The sequence below is a fragment of the Ochotona curzoniae genome, unplaced genomic scaffold, assembly GCF_017591425.1.
Source record: "Ochotona curzoniae isolate NIBS_2020 unplaced genomic scaffold, NIBS_Ocur_1.0 contig_64, whole genome shotgun sequence".
Taxonomy (NCBI): domain Eukaryota; kingdom Metazoa; phylum Chordata; class Mammalia; order Lagomorpha; family Ochotonidae; genus Ochotona; species Ochotona curzoniae.
The window spans coordinates 23402630-23413762 of record NW_024466502.1 but is presented as its reverse complement, the minus strand read 5'-3'; the positions used below and the strand labels follow the sequence as shown (position 1 = coordinate 23413762).

The 11133-nt window shown below is 40.1% G+C and overlaps 1 long non-coding RNA gene across 3 annotated transcripts in view; it reads right to left on the bottom strand.

Annotated features, from left to right (window-relative positions):
• Positions 1 to 1016: 1016 nt before the first annotated feature.
• Positions 1017 to 11133, bottom strand: part of LOC121163639 — a 144744-nt gene continuing 134627 nt past the window's right edge. For 2 of the 3 annotated variants that reach the window (XR_005884929.1, XR_005884928.1), the window contains exons 3-4: positions 2898 to 2983; positions 1017 to 1152 (exon numbers count right to left, since the gene is read on the bottom strand). This is a non-coding gene — a long non-coding RNA (uncharacterized LOC121163639). Of the gene's footprint in view, positions 1153 to 2897; positions 2984 to 7107; positions 7197 to 11133 lie in introns of all 3 variants that reach the window. The other variant, XR_005884930.1, reaches the window with a different exon arrangement.

Genomic DNA, 11133 nt, shown 5'->3' with positions numbered 1-11133 from the left:
TTCTAATTCAAATATATTTTTAATTTATAAAAGCATAAGTTGTGAGGTAGTAATTAAAAGAATGCCCACACACTTCTCAAACCACTTCCCCTATTAACATCCCGTATTAGTATCTTTGTCTGAAGAGTGAATCACACTAAACCTCCTCCACTTGCTTTATCCAAAAACCTTTTATCGCTCCCAGACTCAACATTCTGTGTCCTGATTGAGTTGTTTTGTTTTGTTTTTAATTTTAGCTGCCACATATAAGGGAGAACATGTGGTATTTGTCTTTCTGTGTCTGGTTTATTTCACTCAACACAATGCTCTCCGGTTCCATCCATTTGACAGAAGTTCACTCTTTCTTATCACTGAATAATTTCCAGTATGTATCCATTCTGCTGATAAAGTATACTTAGTTGCTGCGTTTTAGCTGTTGTGAACAATATTGCTGCAAACATGGTGGAACAGGTATCTCTTTGATAGAATAAATTCATATCTTTTGGGTACAAACTCCAGGGTAATCTTGCTAATTCATAGGTTAGGTCAATCTCCTGTCACTTTCCACAGCGGCTGCCCTACTTCACATTCGCACTGACAGTCTATGTGACGTACCTTTCTCCTTGTTACTCTCCATCCTGGTGATGATCATCATTCCAACAGGAGACAGATGCTATCTCATTGTGGTTTGATTTGAATTTCCCTGCTTACTAGTGATACAGAGCATTTCTAAATAAAAATTTATCATATCTGCAATTTGATGAAAATGTTTACCCATAAATACAGATAGATAACAACTCAACCTCTGCCTCTATCAATAAAATTAAGACAAAAATTGCGGTCATCAATCACAAGGTATGACAGTGTTTGGTTTAAAATCATAGTTCTTGAAAATGATTTAACCTGTATGGTTGCAAATTCATTTCCCATTAAACCTTCCAACTACCTGCTTTGTATCACAAACCAGACACCACTATTCCCAGAATATTTCTAAAAATCAGTGATCCCACTGCGATTGGAACTCTTCTCTCTGTTCATTTCAATGTCATTCCTCAATAATTACCAAATTAATGTTCTGTTCACCTCCAAGCCAGTAGTGAAGCACTCCATAAACCAACAGATCAAACGCACCTTGGATTCAGTTCCCTGCTCTCATTCCTTCTCCACCAGGCCCTAAAAAAAAAAAGTACTCAGATCAGGAAAATTATTTCCAGAAGTGAATGTTCAAAAAAGTGTTTTGTGGCTTTCAAATCCACATCAAACGTAAAATTTTGATTGTGCAGTATTAATTAAGCACTTTCATTGCAAGATACTGTTAAATGTGGCAGAGTACTTGTATATATGCAAATCATACAGGAATATATATATAACAAGTCAAATGCAAATACATAAATGTTTGCTATTACAGTACATAGCTGAAAGTGATTACTGTATTAGCACTTTAGCACCCACCTCTACCTATAAAACACAGCTGTCTTTCAGAAAATTAACTCTTTCTTTTTGAATTATTTCCATGGCACAGTAAATTGAGGTGCTTACTTCCCATTAGAATGTCAAAGAAACCAACTTTCCCCATTCTTTCACAGAAGAGCTACAAACTGAGAAAGTCAGCTGCCAGAATTTGTTTTATATATATAAACAGTTCTATGATGGAAAAAGCTGCTGGAATCTTGAACTCCCAGTTATAATGTCTTGACAGAGATGTTCCTTGTCTGGAAACATTTCCAGCCTTCCCAAACAGCCTCAGGTCTTGACTGTTACCAAGTGCTGCTCTCAGCTTTCCAGTAGATTGGCTGAGCACCTGGCAAATTTCCATATCCTCTACTTCTTAAGTTGCCCAAAGTCAATTTTTATTGCTTATAACCAGGAACCCTGATGATAACAGTTACTTAGGAAATAAACCTTAAATAAGGACATACTTTAAATATGCAGTTGCATTCTGGGTAATTAATACATTTGAAAGGATGTATTTTGCTGATCCATGAGTTAAGAGGTTACAGGAAAGTGAACTTTTCAGGCAAAATAGCTGCCCTGAGCTCTTTCCAGGAGAATGACAAGAGCTGAGAAAAAAAAAATTTTTTTAGACTTGTCATGGGTTTGAGAGAGACAAAGGCGCCATAAAGAAGTTTGCAATTACATAGGAAATCTAACCATGATCCAGACTGCAGCAGAGGTTGTTGCAATAGAAAGACAAGTACACATTATTTTCTAAAAAGAGAGAAGTCCAAGATTTCATTATGGAAAAAAAATATAGTACATGGTTTAGATAACTAGATCAGATTAGATAAATACATAGGTGGAACTAAGTAGATGATAGTAAATACACATAGAAATAAAAAAACATAATCCAAGCCTGTTAATATGTTCTAAAGTCTGTTAAAACCAAAATCAGCAATAGTGATGTTCAGCAGGAACTCCAGCAACACAGAAGTCAATCACCTGTTGGTATCAAATTTCACATTATAGCAGCAACTTTAATTCCTCAATGTATGTGTAATTGATTATGTTCACAAGGCTGAGAACATCTGATTGTTCGCCCTGTGTGACCTTTATTAACAGCTCCTAACTATTCTGATTATCCCATATCATCAGGAAATGAGGGGATTTCTGAATTGACGCAAGAGTCTTAACTTAATGTTTCAGTATTTAAGGTCTTTTTATAGACTTATAATACCCATTCTCTCCCTGTGCAGTAAGTCTGATTTAATTATCTCCCAGAAATCAGTAAAGATACTATTTTTGTCTTTGCTTGCCCTTAATCCGTATTTGATTAAAGTACTGCATGCTTAATTGGGGTGTATTTGCCTCAACCTCCTCAATTCTAAATATCAAAGGCAGCCCAAGACACTGGTGTGGTTTTTAACAGTCTCCTTAGACTTAACAGCCTGTTCAGAGATAATCAGTAAATCAGCACAAACCTCAGAATTTCATCTCCTGTGTCTTGAACTGCCACACCTCTGCTCAGCTTCCAAACAGACGTTTCCTTCTGTTTCATAGGTGTTGCCTGAAAGGAAAGAGAACGTATTTTTAGAAATCATGAGGAAGTGGGAAATCTCTTATTCCCCTTTCTAACAGGCTGGGCTCTTTCTCAATCTTGCAGATCTTTGAAAGGCCTTCAAGTGCTATGTGATTGAAGCCCCTGCAGTATTGACAAGAAAGGGCTTGCTGAACTCGAGCATTTGAAAAGGTAAAAGAAAAACATAGGCTCCCTGTCAACACATATTTTAAAAGAACTATAGGCATCATAGTGTTGCTTTTATCAACAAGTGAGCTTTTAAGATTCCAAACTAAAGAGAAAAAGAAAAGGAGAGACATCAGTCCTCTTTCTCCAAGTGGGAGATAATATTATACCAACATTAGCTGCCCACCAGTAGACATTGCCAAGATATCTGCCATACACACACAGGGCAAAATTGCATCACAGACACAGCTGATAAAAAAAGACTGACTAACTTTACCCTCCATATTCATTTCCTAAAATGGGCATAACAAAACACCACTAACTAGATGATTGGAAATTATAGAATTTCTTTCTCCCTTGGATTGTACAAGTCCAAAATCAAGGTGTTTCCAGACATGCCCCATTTCAGAGACCTCTCCTAGCTTCTGTGTCTGCCAGGTGTCCTTGGTCTTTCTGACGTGCAGCTCCATTTCTCCACCCTCTACCACTCTTTTCACATGGCATTCTCTCCGGGTGTTCTCTCTGTGCCCATATTTGTCCTTTTACCTGAAGGCCCACCAGTTTTTTCATTAGGCACACCATAATCCAAGATGATCCAATATTAGCTTTATTACATCTGCAAAATTTCTGTTTACAATTAAGGGTACATTTACAAATACCCAATCTTACAACTTGAACACATCTCCATAGCAGACACAATGCAACATAGAACCATTCCACATTCATCAGCACATTCAATCCTCCCTAATGGATACCTTCATTAATACTTCCTCAACTGTTACCTTTGAAAGTTATTCAAATAAACTAATATGTACAGAGAGGTTCCCAGAGGGTGATTGCTTACAGCATAATTGGACCCATGAAAGTGAGCTGCCACATCTGGTGTTAAATTCTATATAGCTGAGGACAATGTGCTATGGATCTGAAGTTAAAAAGTGCCAAGCAAAAACTATTGACTAAAATAGAACAAAATTTTGCCTTTATATATATACAAGAACGAGATTAGGGTTGGCATTGTGATACAGCGGGTTACATCGTGGCCTGCACTGCCAGCATCCCATAAAGGCATCAGTTCATTTCCTAGCAGTGCCACTTTCAAATCAGCTTGCTGCCAATGACGTGGGAAAAACAACACAGGATGACCCCAGTGCTTAGATGCCTTCCACTCATGTAGAAGACCCAGATAAAACTCTTGGCACCTGGCTTTGGCCTAGCCCAGTCCTGGCTATCATAGACATCTAGAGACTGAATCAGCAGATTCTCTCTCTCTCTCTCTCTCTCTCTCTCTCTCTCTCTCTCTGTGTGTGTGTGTGTGTGTGTGTGTGTATGTGTAACACTGCCTTTCTATTAAGATTTGAAAAGAACAAGGTCAAGATGATTGGCTCTATTCCAAATAGACAACATTGGAGGCAAAGAGTGAATGCAATGAAGAAGGCTTTGTAAAACATCTCTGTTCTGTGATTAAAAAAAAAATCACATTGAATAATTGTTACTTATTCCTGCAGTTCTGAGACTCTTCAAATCTGTTAATACCTAGATTGTAAAAACATTAAGAACATGCTTTCATTTTCAATTTTTTAAAGATTTATTTGATTTTTATTGGAAAGGCATATATACAGAGAGGAGGAGAGACAGAAAGGAAGATCTTTAGTCCAATGATTGACTACCCAGGTGATTGCAATAGCCGGTGCTGTGCCAATCCAAAGTTAGGAGCCAGGAACTTCCTCCAGGTCTCCCACACGGGTGCAGGGTCTAAGGCACTGGGCTGTGGTCGACTGCTTTCCCAGGCCACAAACAGGGAACTGGATGGGAAGTGGAGTTGCCGGGATTAGAACCAGCACCCATATGGGATCCCACTGTGTTCAAGGTGAGGACATTAGCTGCTAGGCCACCGCGCCGGGCCCTTTAATCTTCTTTAACATTCTCTAATGTCCTGTTCTAGCTGTGTCCCTCTCCTATGGGACACATTTCCCACCCTCTCCTGTTTAGCTGCTTTCATTTTTAGATGTGGCTCAAGCATTTTCAGCTTCAGGACCAGTCTCACTAAATGATTATATTGGCCTTTGTTACTTAGTGCCTATCTGAAAATCAGACTGCCCAACTCAGCAATTTGTCTCACGTCTATGAGAAAATGAACTCCACCCAGAGCTGGAACAAGAGCATCCAGTTTTTCCTGTGATCCTGAGACCTTAAGACTGCTGGTAGCTTCAGGCGAGCATCTTGCCCAGGCTGCTACCCCAAAAACCACTGTAGAGTTTGAACCCCCAGTCTATGGGATCCGTCGTGTGTGAAAAGTTGTGAATACTGATACCCACCCCCAATTCCACACCACAGCTAAGCTCCTACAAAAATTCACTTACTTGAAGTTTTTCTAGCTCACAAGAGTTAGAAATAAACCCAGAAAAGGTATACATCTGGATAGATGTATAATGAAAGGAAAGGCAAAGCTATCCAAGTAATGCCATCTCCTTAAAGATCACTATGCCAGGTGTTGGCACTGTGACTCTACTCCCCACAGAGCTTTCTGAAGCAGGTCCACAGATGACACTTTTGTATAACTCGGGTGATGAAGGCAGGAGTCTTGAAGTAACAGACCTGAATAAATATCCCGCTAGGGGGAAAAAAATGTTCACTGAAGGAAAATGAGAAAAATAATAGAAATCTTGGAAAAAGCAATAGCAATACATTATACTCTTGCTCCAATGGCTAACTCCTCATCCCTCAGCCACCCTCTTTTAGATTTTTTTGTTGCTGTTGGAAAAGCAGATATACAGAAAGGAGGAGAGACAGAAGATCTCCCAGCTGATGATTCACTCTTCAAGCGGCTGCAATGGGTGGAGTTACGCTGATCCAAAACCAGGAACCCAGAGCCTCTTCCAGGTCTCCCACACGGGAGCAGCATCCAAAGGCCTTTGGGCTATCCTCAACTGCTTTCCCAGGCCACAAGCAGGAAGCTGGGTGGGAAGCAGAACCCAGAGACCACATGGGATCCTGACGTGTGCAAGGCAAGGACTTTAGCTGCAAGGCTACTGTGCCAGGTCCAGTCACCCTCTTTTGTAACCTGTTACTTCTTTATCCTAAAAGCCAATGAATGCTTTATCAACATCTAAAAACCCAGGTTACAAGGCCGGCTTCCTCTGTCCACAGGAAAGCTACCTAGAAACACTGTCCCCTGCCCTGCTGAGGAGCTGTGTCTTTGCAGAAATATCATCAACTAAAACTCTTTTGAATTTCTAGATGAGAGGAGAACCTTAGCAATACGGATGGACTGAACCCAACCCAACTTTTACATCTACCTCCTTCAGAAACCTCCTCCCTAGTCCCCACAAAAGACATCAGCCAGAACACCTAGACCACTCAGTGGATGCTGTTCAATTTGCAAGATGCCTTAGTCATGCAAAGTCAAGTTTTTTGGTTTTGGGGTTTTTTTAATATTTAGGTGCAGCAAAGCCACTTTATGTCAGACTTGATAGCCACCTCCCTCGACTATCTTGGACACAGTGCTAGGTCTTAATTCCCAATTACTCTCATCATTAGGTATGACTTGTATCTGAATACTAACATGTGGAATTTATTTGTGTAAGATATGTGTAAGACTCGGGCCCAGCGCGGTGGCGCAGTGGTTAAGGTCCTCGCCTAGCACGCCCCAGGATCCCATATGGGCACCAGTTCTAATCCCGGCGGCCCCACTTCCCATCCAGCTCCCTGCCTGTGGCCCAGGAAAGCAGTCGAGGATGGTCCAAGGCTTTGGGACCCTGCACCCGTGTGGGAGACAAGGAAGAGGCTCCTAGCTTTGGATTGACATAGCATCGGCCGTTGCGCTCACTTGGGGAGTGAATCATCGGACGGAAGATCTTCCTCTCTGTCTCTCCTCTCTGTATATCTGCCTTTCCAATAAAAAAAAATAAAAATAAATCTAAAAATAAAAAGAAATGTGTAAGACTCACAGGTCTGACATGTGAAATTTCCATTTTTTGTAAGTCTTGACTTTTCCCCATCCATCAGCTTGATGCAGTAAACAGAACCACACTGGAAACTGCAAGGCAAAGGTGACAGAGCCAGAGACAAATAGAACCCATTACTATGTCACATAAGGAATAGACAATTTACTGTGCTCTAGCCTTTGTATATTCCTTACTCAAATTTGCTACAGCGCTAAATCTACATTAGTTACTACACACTTTCTTACTGAGGAATCCACCATGGCAGTCAGATGCTTTCCTCAACATCTCTGCCCTTGAACATTTTACTGAATATTTTCCTTCTAAAAACATAATAAGTTATGTAAAAATAAAATCTCATCCCTTATGGATGCTAAAGCTTCAATGAATGTCAGACTTCTATAATATTTTTCAATGAAGCACAGCAAGTTCTAGAAGGGGACAAAATTTGGATCTTAATATGGTTTGAGTATGTTGTCAAAAGGTTCAGTATTTGGCAGCTTAGTTCCCAGTTTGGCAATGTTGAGATGCAGTGGGACCTTTATGAGGTGGTGCCTTGTACAGATAATTGGGTCACCAAGGGCACCATCTTTGGAAGGATGAATAGAAGGTCTCAAGACAGTTCCCTCAAAGTGGAGCCACCCTACACGCTTAGTCCCTTCTTGTTGGTTTTCTTCCCATTTCTAGGCTACACATGGCACCCCACAAGAAGTTGAATAAATGAGGCCATACACTCTTAAACTTCAGCCTCCCAAACTGCAGGAACTAAGTTTTCTTTCTCTGAAATGTCCCATCCTGAAATATTTTGTTATGGCAACAGAAAACAAATTAATATATATCCTAATAACACAATATTGTGCCCCCTTGATGCATATCAGCTTACTTTAGTTCTCTGATTCTACATCTTCTCCAAATTTGGGATCATCTATTATCCTAATTAATTGTTAGGATAGAGTTATAAAGAGCAAGATTGTACAGATTAGAACAAACTCTTCAGACAGGGGTAAATAGAAGATGCTCAAAAAAATACAAGTTATTCTTATCATTATTGCTCACATACACTAATATTTACATAATTGTAACCTTTAAGTACAAGAACTGTATCTTTCTACGTGAACATATCACTTCCCATTTAAATGTTTGACCTTCCTGTCAACTTTTTGAGATGAGCTAAAAAGCCTGTATCGTTTAATTAAATCAAATCAAGCATGATGCTGATTTGCCAAACCATGAATTCCTAGATGACATATGGCATGTCTATCTGTAATTGAATGCCTATATTTCAAACAATGATGATTGCTTCACTTGAGGGAAGTCCTCTTGGCATCAAGATTATTATTCACTAACTGTACCCTCCAAAGCACAGTTCATGTCTACAACCTTTTCTTTAGGATCTGCAAGACTGACCTGCACAGAATAAGCCCTGAAGAATAGCAATTAGTCAGTGAATTTTTATATGATATGGAGGTTTGTAATTCTGGTGGTTGGTACTGGTGCGAGTCAGTGGCTATTCTATGGCTAATGCGTATATGAGATTAGATTCCAAATTTAGAGTAACCTAGAATTCCAGTTTCCTACAGTGAATATATGGATCACTCACAACCCACTAGGCATTCATCTAAAACTAACTGATCTTCAGTTTCAATCTGCAACATTAAAGGTAAACACTGCAACCTTCCAAGTTCATCTCCAAAGTTAACATGAAAGTCAACATCATAGTTACCATCATGAAGTGAAGAAACACTATTAATGTTGTGGTTGGTTCTAATACAAAAACCAATGAATCATTGGCACACCTTTTTTTAATCCTTTCCCCTCCCCCAGGGGGAGATCCTGTGTCATACTCCCCATAATATTAACATTATTATCAAGACATATTTTCCACTCTGTATTATACAAGTCAAATCAATTCCATAAATACAAATAGATTTATTGTTAAAATGCTTCATAGAAATATACCAAGAAATGACTAACCATAACCCTAGCCCTAATCCTCTAAGAAATGACTAATTTCTTAGAAAGAGTGTACATTTCACTTAAGACAGTGTTATGTCATATGTAAGTAAGGCTAGTAGATAACAAGTCCCACTTCTCTTAAGATTGTTTCCACAATCAATGGACGCTCAAGCAGCCTTTGAAATAAAAACCAGAAAGCAAGAGGAGAAAGCAGAACAAAAACCTAGATGAGAAAATAGGTTGAAATTAAGTTTTTACATAGCCGGAGGAAATAGTTCAATTATTCTGCATATAAATAATTGTCCTGATTACATATAAAGCTTTGCAGAAGGTACAGTCCAGTTGAAAGAGTCACCAGGAGAGCTGTGGGCTAACAACCAAATAACTCCTCAAAGTTAAATTCACCGTAGGGATCTCTCCCTTGGGCAACACTGAATTCTCCAATTTGTACACTGATGTATCTATGATCTGCACTGACAATTGAATTAATCTCCTGAGTATCTGCACTCAAAAGATTGAGCAATGAACAAGAAAACCAATGTATTTACCTATACCATAACACATAAGTATCCACTCAACTCCATGTGATTTCCAATGTGGTTATGTGACTACATCAGGCTGATGGATGTGGAAAGAGCAAGGATTACAGAAAAAAAAAAAAGTTTCAGAGAATCAAGATAGCAAAATAGGGTAAAGACACACTTAAACAGATGGAGAAATATCAGCCAGTGTGAAGCAGAGAGGGCACATTCCAGGAAATAGGAGAGGACATAGTGACAGCAGAGGGGCACCTGCAGACTGAAGACATGGGAAAGCAGTGGACACATTGGTGTGGTGTTGCAATGACCCATACTCCAGTGACATTCAGCAAGCAGTGATCTGAATTGCACCAACAGCCAGAACTGCACCAGTAACCAGGTGGGAACAGGTGATCACTGCTGGCAGGTTCCAGACGTGAAATGCAGGAACAGAGTAGAAGTCACAGCCCAGTCCACCCCCAAGAGCTGAATTGGGTGCCATTTTGTCTAGAGAGATAAAGGCTACAGCTCAGGACTGCACATGCACTGAGCTGGGAGTGAACTCATTTCTGGCTCATTGAACTGCAACAATGTGGCATCCTAAAGGTTCTCCCAAGATAGGTCCAAGTAGACCTCAGACCTGATGGTCAGTAGATCAAGAATTCTACTTAATGGAACATCAGGTGCCATTTTGTACAGTGTAGCAAAAGCTTCAAGACTTCAGGGACACATGCACTAAGCTGGGAGCAAGCCCACTGTGCTCAGTGGATTGTACTGGTCCCACAGGGAAAATAATACCAATTTTGGCATCATACAGATGAAAATAGGTCCGTGTGGCCCTCAGACCTAACAGCATCACCAACAATCTAGCTATATAGAACACCTGGTGTCTCCCTAATCCTGGGACCTGCTCCAAACCGAAAGTGGGAGAATGGTTGTATGCACAAATGTGCAGCCTCAGCACGGTATCACAGGAGGTGGTGACTGGTGAGTCAAGAGCTGGAGCTATGGAGATCATACTGAAAATCTAACATAAGAACCCAGACCTGGAACTCGCTAGAGGGAGTGGCACAACTGACTGCAGACAAAGAGCTGTGTACCAATTGCAATAAGTAAAATCAAACTGCAGACCTGTGGGTGACAGAGTTTAGAAACCTGCCCCATGGAGAAGACTCTGCTGACCAGAAGTACAATAACCAAGAGCAAAGAAAAGGCACAATGAATATTACTGAAGACTCCCCTGCAAAGGAGCAAAACCCTTTACCAACCTCACAGTTAGCTGAGGAAGACATTGAGAAAATGGGGGATACAGAATTCAAAACACTTGTTATAAAGTTTCTTATCAACAACCAGAAGCATGTAATAATACAGAGTTCGAGGAATTTAAGGAGCATGTCACACAGGAAATGAATCACATGAAAGCTGAAATATCAGAAATGAAGAACACAGCGGAGCAAATTAAAAGTACAGTGGAGAATCTCCAAAACAGAATGAAGGAAGTGGAAGAAAGAATCTAAGAATTGGAAGATAGTTCCTGTCACCAGGGGGAAGCAAACAA